General features: G+C 38.7%; 1 protein-coding gene across 2 annotated transcripts in view; it reads right to left on the bottom strand.

The window, feature by feature from the left end:
• LOC145933321 (uncharacterized) overlaps nucleotides 1-12,200 on the bottom strand; it is a 137,670-nt gene extending 125,470 nt beyond the window's left edge. For both annotated transcript variants that reach the window (XM_083032910.1, XM_083032909.1), the window contains exon 1: nucleotides 11,816-12,200. The gene's annotated coding sequence lies outside the window, so the exon portion shown is untranslated. The remainder of the gene's footprint in view (nucleotides 1-11,815) is intronic.
• Between the last annotated feature and the right edge of the window lie 1,553 nt (nucleotides 12,201-13,753).

Here is a 13,753-nt window from a genome sequence, read left to right on the forward strand (position 1 = left end):
GGAACAGAGATCGCTCCAAAAATGGGGAATCACATGGCCCGCGACACGGTTTGCCGAACGAAAAAAAAAAATCAAATAAGCGTCGATCTCAAATTCGCGTGTCGTGATTAATTGAACGGTCATGCCGCAGTGAACGGACGGACGGACAAAAATACTATTTTCCTCTCGCAATTCAACTATCGAATATGAAGTTAGCCGGTTATCCATTGCACGCAACGATAAAATGCATTTTTCTTTTTTTTCTTTTTTTTTTTTTGCAAAAGTTGAATTTATTTCTCGCAACAATCGCTCGGCGGTCCTTTTCTAATTGGAATGCACCGCCTCGCTCCGAAATATATACGCCGGACACAGTTTTTTTTTAGGTCATTGTTACGCATCGACCGAGAGACTCATCGTCTACTAGTTGAAACAATTTGCGCCAGCGCAAAAGAAGCCCATGATTCTCCATCCGGTAACTAAATGTTGACAGATGACAGGCGAGGGCGAATTTCATAAATGACAGATAAAGAAGGAGCGCCCGGGTACCGAGGAATATTTAATGCCTCTTCTCTTTTGGAAGGAGGCAAAAGGCGGAAGTGATTTCCATTGGACAAAAGGGCAGCAAATATTATGTCCTGTGCGGGTAGCCGGATCGCTTTATGCTCTCTTTGACGGAGAGACACGAAAGAAGTTCGCTCTTCAAAGCCTCCCTTGTAAACATTGTTACTTTGCGAGCGAATGAAAATCGAGCGGGCCAACGGGACGAGTGGACGAACACGCATGTGTGAAAAACAATGAGAAATCTCGGTGGAAAAGATGCTGAGGATACTTGGCCGGAAAGAATGCTAGTTTGGGTAGTTCAAACGCGATTATGTTACAAGAGAGAACGCTATATGTTTTTTTCTTGTTTTTCCCCCGAAACTCTGCGCGTGTCATTAATTTCCTCATATTTCAGTTTAGAAACAAAACTGTAACTGTATTATATCAAAATAATGTATATTAAATATAATGTATTAAATATATATATATTTAAAATAAATAAAATAAATAAAATGTAATTTCCATGTAAGTCTCTTTTAAATTCAACCATTTTCATCTTATGCAAAAAAATTCAAACTTTTCATCCGACATTATTTTATTATTGTGCAAAATTAAAATAATGTATGCATATTAAATATAATATATTAACTTTATATATATATTTAAATAAATTGTAATTAATTATATTAAATATGTATTAATTAAATAAAATTTATTAATTAACTTAAATTAAATTAATTTTAATTCCATAGAATATATATTAAAAAATAATGTCGGAATAAAAAGTAACTTTACGAATTTTTTATACATAAAGGTAAAAATGGTTGAATTAAAGAGTCGACTTTTACGGAAATCGTACTCTGCTTCATTTTACCCGCAAGGATAAATGATTTTCAATCACTCTTTTCGCGGTCTACATCTCATAAAAAAAAAGTAAGGCACACTGGTAATCTGTCTTTTTCTCCCTCTCTCTCTCCCTTTCTCTCTCCCTCTGAAAATAATAAAACTTTTCAAATTCGCTACTTCGTCTTTTTTTCCCCGAGTCCTCGCAGAAGTATGGAAATGGAGAACTCTCGGTTTTATGTCCGACTCGTAGTCAAGCTCGTACTTTACCGCCCCGATTCCTCTATCGAGCTTTTTTTTACCTCCCCAAGAAAATCCAGGATTTCCGTTTCGAATCGATCAAAACGCTTTAAGGGAAAGGGAGGTAACCCAATACTTGTCATTACCGCCGTTCTAGGATTTCACGAAGCGTGCTGAATCGAGACGGCAGAAAGCGATGGACGTATCGAATATCGCGAATCTCACCAAAAAGGGGAGGATAAAAGGAAGGGTGGTAGAACGTTGTAAAGAGAAAGAGAGAGAGAGAGAGAGAGAGAGAGAGAGAGAGAGAGAGAGAGAGAGAGAGAGAGAGAGAGAGAGGCACGAGCGAACACCGAAGGGGCACCCTGCCAGTTTATCTTTCGGATTCTCGTAAAAGAGTTTAAGTCCACATTTATAGCCGTCCCGTTATCGTCCCGCTGAGAGGAAACTATATCATTTGATTTATGTGCCCGGGGCGCGCCGCGACAAACCCCGACTACGAAAACTGATGCACCTAAGTGCATCGATAATGACAGCCCGATAATGGCGGAAAGATCGCGGAACGCATTATCCCTCGACATCTCGACGACATCGAGTCGCACGAGGTGATCGATTTGACTTGTTACACAATTAATATCCTATGACGGGGGAGGGGGGGGGAAGGTATATAATACAATAATAGTAATATTACGTAATGAACCTACAACACTTGCGCGCAATTATAATATACGATTACAATTAATTGTGTGATATACATATAATTGTGTGATGCCTCACTTACAAGGAGACTTACGGAAGTGTAACTCCGATTTTAATGAAACTTTGCACACTTGTAGAACATCGAAAAATAATCGACACGTATTTTTTTATTTCGGCAATGGTGCGGGTTTAAGGATAGAAACCACCCTTTGAACGTTAGGGGTGGTCTCCAAGCATAGACAGAAAACAATCATTTAATTTAGAAGAAAAAATACTTCTAGGGAGGTTTCTTCTAGAGACTTCTAGAGAAGCTTTCAAAGCATTTTTTCTATTAATTTATTTATGTAATGTTTTCTGATTTCTATTTTAAAAAGCACCCTTTTGTCATGAGATGTAATCGCCATATTGGATCCGCCATTTTGAATTTTGTAATTTTGACGTCAGATTCTGAATCAGCTGTACTAAAACCTCCCTAGAAGTATTTTTTCTTCTAAATTAAATGATTGTTTTCTGTCTATGCTTGGAGATCACCCCTAACGTTCAAAGGGTGGTTTCTATCCTTAAACCCGCACCATTGCCGAAATAAAAAAATACGTGTCGATTATTTTTCGATGTTCTACAAGTATGCAAAGTTTCATTAAAATCGGTGAGTTACACTTCCGTAAGTCTCCTTGTTAGACCATTAAATTACGGTGAAAAATCAGAGTACGAAATAGATTAAATATAATAATAACAAAATTGCAGTTACCTATATGTCGCGATTATATATAATGTTTAATTTAAATTAAAATGTTACATGGAATATAATATTAAATGCAAAAATGTTTCTTCTTTCTAAAAACTGTGGTTTTTTTTTCTTTAGATGGACACTAAAGAGAGAGAGGAGGGAGAAAGAGAGAGAGAGAAAGGTTTCATAGACTACCTCTCTGATTGAAATTGAATATCGGTCCCGCAATCGTGCACGGGACACTATCTTCCGCCGAAATATTTGTAACCCTGGGGGAGGGGGAAGGTATAACCCTCCCCCCTTTCCACTCCTCGTATCCTAATCCCTTGAGACAGCTACTACAGCCGGGGGAGATAAACGAGATCGTATCGACGTGAAATAGCGCAACGCGCTCGGCGGCGATCTTCCGAGAGGGATCGGCATTGTTGCGATATCCGCCATTACGGGAAAACGTGCGTTTGGTAGCAGTAACAATAGCGGGCTGTACAACCTCCGTGTGCGCGCACAGAGTGTTTGTATATGAACTCTGTGTGTGTACGTATGTGTATCGGTGTAGACGCGCGCGCTAAAGAAAGATGCGCGTCTCTTTTCTTTTTACTACGGCTACTAACGTGAAGTATCGCTCCGTAAAACCACCTGCCTCTTTGATCCTTTGCCGCGTCCTGACTCAGACGTGCATTGTTGAAAAATTGCACGCGGCTCGCTGTATATCGTGAAACAATAGTAAAAACAGAAACACAAAGAAATGAACTATATATTCTTAATCCCCGCGTATTTTTGCATCCCCCACCCTCTCGACCCGAGATTTAATAATTTTAAAATATCCCGGCGAATTAAAATTCTCTTAACGTCAGAAAACAAAATTTCTTCTTTTTCGTCGTCTTTCCAACGTAATCGCCAATTAATACTGGCGAAAACCATAATTGCTAATAACTCGCACGATAATGAATGAGCTTCGTTAAAAATGGCAATACCGTAGGTACCAGAAGTTCGTGACTAATTAAAGATAGCTTTTACGCGCGCGCGTATAATTGTTCCATTCAACTTCATGCAATGATATGAAAACAATTCAGGAAACAAGTGTCAGAAGGGTGGTTGAGACGGGAGGATAAGGAGGAAATAAAAGTGGTAGACAATAAAAATCTACACAAATTTTAAGAAATTATAATTTTGAGATCGCAACGGCTACAAAATGTCAAATAATTATTGTTGATATTTGTTAAATCTCTTAAAAACACTCTATCATATTATTATTTCTGTATATTTACCGTAATTATTATGTGCATTTCATATTATATTTTTCATATTTTTTATTTATTTTTATTTTTTGATCAATTAATTTATTATTTTAATTTACTTCTTCCTCATATTTATATATTTATTTATATGTTATTTGTTAATGGTATGAAAATGATATTTATTTGTTTATATATACAGGGTGTTCCAGACCTACCGTATAACCTGTTAATGGCAAATTCCTGGGATCATTTGGAGACGATTTTTCCTCAGCAAAAATGTCGAGGGAGGTCATCATTTTTTGCGTGTTCCCAATTTTTGCCATCATGTATCTTTGTAACTAAGCCTTAATACCTGAAATTAACTGAACTGTGAATTTTTAATATTTTATTTCCGCAAGGTTTAGTTTACGAAAACCCCTTTATTTTCGCTTATAACTCGAAAATTATTGGTGCCTCGACATTTTCACTGAGAAAAAATCGTCTCCAAATAATTCCAGGAATCTGCCATTAGCAGATTATACGGTAGGTTTGGGACGCCCTATATTGTATATACTAAAACACGCGTAAATATATAATGAATATGATAAAAAATATAGTACAATAATAAAAAGTAATATAAAGAGATATATAAATATAAGGAAAAGAGTAAATAGAAAAATAATTAATTAATTAATTAATATATATTATTATATATTATAATATGTATTATTATTATTATTATTATTATTATTATTATTATTGCCACATTCTATTCAAACTCACGAGCCACCCGGTGTGTATTCCTAAGAATTAACAGTCAATGTAGCGCAACAAACACACGTGACGAGTGCATACGGAAAGAGTGCACATTGTCTGTGCCGGTCTTAACACATATGCCCTACAATACGTCAAATTGCGTGCACCTTTGAACGGGTCGTCACGCACGTTGCCTCGCATTTCGATTGTTCGATACAGGAAACAGACCCCGCGTTTCCGTCACCTGCCTCGAACTTTCCGGTCGATTCCCGATCTGTTGGTCTCGCACAGAAATTACTGCCCAGGAATTATCATTATCATGCGCATGATGTAAACACGAAGAATAGAATATATTTTTATATATATATAATTTCGTTTTTATTAACTTATTCTGACGCGAAATAGATTGAAAGACGGCGTTGGTTTAACGCTACATATATTATTTGACATTAGAAAATATATTATTATATTAATATTAATATAATATAATATTAATATCTTTACATCAATATTAATATGTATACGTATTTAGCAGTATATTATTGATATTAATATATTCAGCAGTACATTATTAAGCAATATATCTATATGTATGTAGGTATATAATTAAGTTTTTTATTTTTTTTCTTAATTTGTAATATTAATTTTATATTTTTTAATCATATACAATATAATTAATTTTTTATTTTTTATTATATATATGTAGTAGTTCCTCTAATATTGTTGAAAAAAAGTTGACCGTGCGAGAGATTGCATTTTACGCGTAACTTTGAAGAATCAGGGATGATTATGTTTATCATAGTATACGAGAGGGTTTATACGCGGCGTAAAATTTGCGTGAAAATGGGATATGGTTGCGAGACTTTGAGGATTGTATCATCGACGAGATTTTGCCCGTATGAAGGAAAACCTTGGCAATGCGTGTAACAACGCAATTTATATGCGTCCTGCTGAATTTACATGTGAAAGAAGGCGGCGGCGTAACAACGGATTTATTTACGTCGCGCCTTACTTTTCCGCGGTTTCTACAGGGTGTCCCGAGAAATATCTCGCACTACGGTGTGTCTGTGGTATCCCAGTCGACAAATAGATTCCCATTCTATCCCCCTTTTTCTGATCTGAATGTCTTTCGGTAAACTCAGATCCGACCTTAAAAAGAGGATAGTTTCTTGCGAAAGAATCGCGCAACTTTCGTTATCTTTGTTCGGGATTTCGAAACCAGGAAAGTTTCAAACGAGCTAAAAGGCAAACAAGTCGGCGGACGGAAAGAGAGATATGTTAATTCTCCCTGTAATAGCCCTCCGATTTTTATGTAACGTGTATTAATACGATACCTTCGAAACAAGCGGCGAAATTTAATACTAATCTAAATGTATACTAACACCACCGATGAACAAGTTGATCCAGGGTCATCGCTTTACGCTTATAATAGCTATTATTTATGCTAATTATTATCGCACTAATATTAATTATTGCCGTTGCGGAAACCATTACAAATGCATTTTCCCTCGGCGCGGTTCAATCTCGGTCGAGTCGGAGGGGATTTCGATGCTATATCTCGTTATCATATTCCCTCCAACTCGCGTATAAATGTGTTATATAGTTCTTTCTGTGTGTGTGTGTGTGTGTGTGTGTGTGTGTGTGTGTGTGAATTTGACAAAAATATTATTTTCGGGACCTCTCAATTTAATAGGTCATTCTCATATTTTTCATCAGAAGAAGGGAAGGACGGAGCTCCTGCACTCCCAAAAAATTCTAATTAAATTAAAATTAGATTTATTAATATCAAAAAATTTGATGAAAAATCTCTAGGAAAAACCTCTCGCCAAAAATTTTGAAATTTCAATTTTTCAAAAAAAAGAAATAAAATTGTGACGTCGATATCTCGAAAACTATCGATCGTAATTTGCGACATTCTTTTTCTCAGTGAAAAAAATCTATCAAACACACCTATCAAATTGAGAAAATAACATTCTCCCCCTGAATTTTTTCTAAAAAAAGAAAAAAAAGAGCGAGAACTGCGTCCGCCTTTCCGCTATTCAATCAATTTTTTGCTTAACACAGGCGAAATGGAAACGATTACATTCGACGGCATTTTGCCTGAAAGTACGAAATGTACCGAAGAAATCGATAAATCCTGTTTACTCAGCCAGCTGCGCGTGTCAAAATCCGTCGGAAATTCAAGTGAAAAAAGTCGACATCGCGCAGCCGAGAGTCGCCGGCCCGAAAAACCAGACCGCCAGTTGGTCGATAACTCGAGGGTTACTAAGGGTTACAGAAAAACCTCTCAAGTCTCACCAGTCGCGTCAAAACAATTACATAACTGACGCGTCGCGTCGGATCGAACGCGCTGATTGCGAGAATTAAAAACTCGTGATGAGAGAGAATTTCACTTCCCTAAAAGTAAAGGAAAATTAAAAAACACACAGACGCATATTATTTTTTTATCGCCAAAGTTTTGCATTTTACACATTAAGTGATAAAATAATATTCTTTATGATATAATAATAATATAACACTAGCCAAAAATTATTTTAAACCGGACAAGATGTTTCTTATAGATTTTTGGATGCTGAAAACGATGCTGCAAGCTAATTTTTACCAGCACGTCAGCTTTCTGAAATAATTCAGGTTTAATATGTAAAAAATGGCTTTTTTGCTATATTTGATGACATCCGATCATAATTTCCAAATAACGTTAACTTCTTTTACAAAAAAAATCTCAAATATCGCTAAAAGCCATTTTTTGCACATATTAAATCTCAATTATTTCGGAAACTTGACGTGCTGGTGAAAATTGGCTCGCGGCATCGTTTTCAGCATCCAAAATCTATAAGAAACACTTTGTCTGATTTAAAATAATGAAAAAAAAAATATTTTGTTATAAACTAGTGTAATTTTATAATATAATATAGGTATATAGATTTATATATAGATATATTTTTTAATCTAATATATAATACATTTTTCAATATAATATAATAATTAAAATATAATAATAATTCTCTTTATAATGTAATAATAATTTTTATTGTTTCGCGCGCGTTTACTTATCAACATTAATTTATCGAATCGCATACCAACAATCTTTTATAACATCCCGTCATTAAATTTCCATATTACGTTTTGTTATTCATTAAAAGTTCCATCGTCGCTCGAATGCGTAATGATTGAAAATAAACGTGGTTTTATTTCGCGACATTAACGTTTAACAACAGCCGAGATCGGCGAGTCGGCCTATATATGATTTATGCAAAATTATCTCGAAAAAAAAAAAAAAAACAGTTGCGTGTCCGCGAAAAAGTTCGTCGGATGCTTCTCAGAGGCCGAACGCAAGATTTCCCGACACGTGTCACGTCTCACGCGAAAGTGGAAAGTTTTCCACGTGACTGCGAATCGCGGAAGTTTCCACGATGGATTACTCGCCGATAGTGTCATCTGCATATGAATAACAAAGGTGGATTAAGTTCCGTTATATATCACACGTTTCACGCTTCAGGCGATTTCGCGGATCTTAAATTTTCAGGTAATACCTGGATATCTCATCTCGTTCTCTCTCTCTCTCTCTCTCTCTCTCTCTCGAAGAGCTTTCTTCGTGGAATTTTATCGGAGAACCTAGGCTTTCGCGAAAATTCGAGGAAGGAGGAAAAGAGGTTCCGCGAACCCCTTCCTCTTCCATACAAGAGCTGGGCCAATCATTGGCGCGCAAACAACAGCGAGTCTACTAGCGATCCTAAACCTGTATTAGCACAGGGGTTTCATAGATTCCATCCTCCCACGCGGAACCTTTACAAACTTTGCTCGTCTCGTAGCTACGAGATCCTGTCTTCCACACATATATTAGATTCCGTACCTCCCGTGAAGAATCTAACGTCCGCAACTACTCTCCCCTATCCGCGGAACCGAGTTTCTACAAATCGCAACTTTCGCGAATCCGAGCTTTCCTGATAAAACCTATCTATAACTCCCCTATCTCACCCTTCCCCGATCTTCTCTCTATCTCTTCTATATGGCTTCAATATCGCGCCTTTAAATTTCACGAATCCCTGAATATCGCAGCGTATCCCTTCACGCAGATGTGGTTAGAACCGGATTAACGATGGGATTAAGTGTCTTACAAGTAGGTTCAAATTTGTTTACATGGTTTCGATTACTTAGACAAAAATAGTACTTTCAAATAGACTCAAACCTGGATGAGATAGGCTTGAACTCTCTATAAGTACCTTAAAAAACAAGAGCAGTATTTCCAAGTACGAATCTGAATCAAGTATATTCGAATCTTTTATGAGTACTCTCGTGAGTACTTAAAAATTTAATATGTTGTTCCAAAATGTTTGTATAAAATTATTTTATTATTTTTATTATAATTAGAAATTCTCTTTTGCAAACAATAAGAAGTATAACACAAAATATTTAATATATAATATTTAGCTTCTTTATATATACATATACCAGGTGTCCCATTTTAAAGGACCCACTCAAATATCTCATTGTCAGAAACACTGCGTTAAATCGAAAAATGTTTCCTACAAAAGTTGTAGGGTTTCGAGGGGGACATAACATAGTAATATTCATTTGACCTTGGGCGGCGTCTCCAAGGTTAGTGAAGGTTAACCTTAAGTGAAGGTGAGAATGAATTTTGAAGAAAATAAAAAAATGCTTCAGATAAAAGTTGTTCAAATTAATTAGTAGAAAAAGATGTTATAATAAAAAATATGGGTTTCCATTTAAAAAATTTATTCTCACCTTCACTTGACCTTGGAGACGCCGCCCAAGGTCATATGAATATTACTATGTTATGTCCCCCTCGAAACCCTACAACTTTTGTAGGAAACATTTTTTTGATTTAACACAGTGTTTCTGAGATATTTGAGTGGGTCCTTTAAAATAGGACTCCCGGTATATATATATACATATATAATATAATATAAATATTGTATAATATTTCATGTTTAATATACATAATATCCAATATTTGCAGCCGTTTAGAAATAATATTTCATTCACAATTTACCGATCACACCGGAATATTCAATAAAGAAAATAGATAAACGGAGGAGGGGAGGGAGAAGGAAAAGACACTCGACCGCAAAGAAGAAAAAAAATGAACACGATTCCTACGAGAGAACGCATCTCCCCCCTTCCTTTATTTTCCACTCTTCTCCTCTAATTGCCTCGACCTCGGTACCGTCGGCGGAGTCATTAATTTCGTTTAATCGACTGCTCTTCTTCTCGTTGCCAACGAGAGAGAGCCCCCCGTGGATCGATCTCTCTCTCTCTCTCTCTCTCTCTCTCTCGGTGAGCGATTTCCGAAGGGAAGGAACTCCAAAAGAACGAGAAAAGGGGAGGAGAAAATAGGCAGAAGGGATGTTGCGTGAAATCTCCGCGCAAGATGATGAATTCGACGAGACGAGGGGAGGAAGAGAGGAGGAGAAAGGGGGTAAACGCGGTGTACCCCGAAATCATAATGATCAAGGGTCGACGAAAAAGCCGGTCGCTCGTTTATGCCGATTAATTAAGCGTGATGCAACAGAAATTACGGCGTCGAGATGCGACGATTATGTTATGTCGTAACAAGCAAGAAGCGACGAATCGCCTGCGGTGATTATATGAGGAGTGAATTCTGACAGCGAGAGAGAGAGAGAGAGAGAGAGAGAGAGAGAGAGAGAGTGTGTGTGTGTGTGTGTGTGTGTGTGTGTGTGTGTGTGTTTTGTGTGTGTGTTGTGTCAACTCTGTGAGTGAGTCGCGATCGATTAAATACAATTATATATTAAACGCGCGAGTTAAACGCGGAAAAAAAATTAAATTAAATTACTATTTAAAAATCAAAATTATCCGATGATTTTGACCGCGAAAGATGCGATTTTATACGCCATTAACGCTGTGATTTCGCCGACTAATAGGATAAAGGATTTCGAACGAGCAATTATACGAGGAAATCCCAATCCTAAAATCCGTCCTGCTCTTATAACACCTTATCACCCTCGTAGAGTCGTCGTTATAATAGTTTCGACGAAACGACTGCAAATTCGGCCTCCTCGATTCATTACAGATGTAACGACGGAGACCGCACGGGGTCGCCGCATAATGGTACTCACGCCACTTTGCACAAGAGAGAGATGAAGTCGCGAGCGTGTCTAAAGTGGATATGGCAAATTCTGGGCTGAATTATCGCGAATTCTACCTATGTGTCAATCCGTTCTCCATCCCTGGTTGATTACCACCCCCTATTGTGTAATTAAATTTACGGCAGCGTCTTCAGAGATTCGCTGGTGAAGAGGCATTTTAATTCACACGCCCCACCCCTCTGCTTTCTTTTTCTCTTTCTCCAAAGTTGCACAATTGAATCTACACGATTCATCTTATTGGAACTTTCAATTAAATTCGTACCTCTTTCTCGCGCGGTAAGAGAAAAATCTTCTCTTTATAATTTCCTCCACTCTCCAAAACTGTGTTATTAAAAATAGGAAAAAAAATTCACGCTAATCTTTAAATTTCTTGACCGAGTTTACATCAGCGGCGCTCTTCAACTTTTCCGCCCAAACTCCCCGCGCAATTAAGTTTACACGCCTCAAATTCCCAAGCAAGCCATTAAATAAGTTTATACCGCCTTTTCATTTTCCACGCGCTCAATGAGGTTGTCAAATTTATACATATATATCACTCGATGAAAGTACTCGAGTATTTGAATCATACAAGGGATACTAGATCGCGACGAAGGACGCAAAGCTGAAGGATACGATTGGTCGCTCAAGATAAGGAGATTTTTTTTTCCTGTCGGCACAGAGAATCGAAACATTCGGATCCCACTTACCTGTCAAGAATCGTCACGAGACACCGTTCGCCATGACCGCCGATATCCCGAAAGAGGAAGAGAAGAGCGTCTTCAAGTATCCCTCGAGATCGCACGAGACAGGTCACAAGAGATCTACATCCTTCCCAACGCACTCAGCTGGCTTTTCGATCACCCAAGTTTCCGCGGAGAGCACACGCGACAAACAATCACCCCCCTTTTTCCTCCTCCCTCACGGTTCGGATCCTCTCTCCAAAGGTCGCGGAAAAAAATGGTATCACGTGTGTATCGAGAGAGTATCTCTCGATTTCTCTCGGAGAGAGAAAGAGAGAGTGAGAGACGAAGAGGAGGAGGGACCGGGAAAAAAAGGGCTCAGGCGAGGACGACAGAAAACCCGAGCTCAACGTTCGCGCAGCGACTGGCGCCCGACACCTCCACCCTTCCGACAACACCCCAACCACCCCCTCACGCGAACCAGATGGGAAGGGGGTCAGGAACCAGAGGAGGAGGGTGGCACGAGAGACGACGGAGAGGACCGAGCGAGACGATTCTCGCCACGAGCGGCGCTAGCAGTAGAACGTAGGATCGAGAGGGAGAGAGAGAGCGAGCGAGAGAGTAGGGATTGGTTAGCTTGGTGTGGATCGTATGGTGAATCCGTACGGTTTGGCGAACACGACGCGGAGTGGGGGACGAGGGGGGGAGGGAGCGCTCCCGCGCCCTCTTTCCTCTCCCTCCCCATCCCTCATCCCTCCGCGAGGGGATTTCTCGCGAGAGGGGCGCACGCGCGCGGCGCTCTAGATTTCGGTCTCTCTCGCCTCCTGATTTTTCGTAATAAAAACGTTTGTCTTGCCGGAGTGGCACGGCTCGCATATCTCGTGACGTGGCGTGCAACGCGTGCTACACGCGCCCGGCGCGTGTCTCTCTCTCTCTCTCTCTCTTTGTTTTCTCCTTCCCATCCCTCTTCGGAGGAGGAGGATATATCCGAAGCGCGGATCCTGGACATCCACGTTTCGACCAGCGCGAGGCGAAAATCGAGAAGGAACGAGAATCAATGATGGAGTGACGTGTCTCCCCCGACGATAGGGAAAGTTAGTCGCGTGTTAAAAAAGGGGGGGGGCTAATTTTTAAGTACGCGCGCCAAAAGTGGAATTTCTATCCGTGCGAAAAGGATGTTGTTCCGGTATTTCTTTTCCATCACGTGCAAAGAAGGGTAAGATCAGAGTTGATTTAGGGATCCTGTTGTGTTCGCTAATAGCGCCTTACGCAATTTCAAAGTTTTTTTTTCGCTACGACAATAAAACTACGGCTGAATGGAGTAAGACGAGTATAAAGGAGAGAAGCTCCTCCGAAAAAAAGCTAAGCTCAATCTGATGCATTTAAAGCTATGTGCGCGATGGGGGATAGATTAGAAAATGAAAATAATTTTATCGGTTTTTACATAGGATGCTAAAAAAAATATATCACGAGCGAAGATCGAAAAAAAGACTTGTCGCGTTATCTTACGTTAGGTTAAAGAACACTTTGATATCGGACGCTACCTTCTAGCGTCTCTTTCCCTCTCTTTCTCTCTCTAGCGAGGATCCGACTCGATTATGTAATTTAACCTGTAATTTATCCGCGTGAATATCCGGCGGAACATCTAGAGTTTGTGGTCCAAACTACTTCGCGAAAACCACTTTAACACGCTGCACTCGCGATGCAACGTTCCGCACATAATGATAAGCGTCAAAATTACCATCGCAGCCGCAACGTAAACCGCGTAAGAAATTGTTGAGGATAATTTATATATTGCCAAGAGAGTAGAAAGTAATTGGCTCATTATTGAAACACAATTTATTTCGTCAGTTATAGTTACGCGATATCAATTACATACTTTTTTAACAAACGCGGACACTAAAACTTTATATATTAATATTAATATAATATATATATAAATTTTTATGTCCCCACATTTGTAAA

Source organism: Prenolepis imparis, unplaced genomic scaffold, assembly GCF_030444845.1.
Source record: "Prenolepis imparis isolate NDT839.2.m4 unplaced genomic scaffold, iyPreImpa1.0 SCAF_3, whole genome shotgun sequence".
Lineage (NCBI taxonomy): Eukaryota > Metazoa > Arthropoda > Insecta > Hymenoptera > Formicidae > Prenolepis > Prenolepis imparis.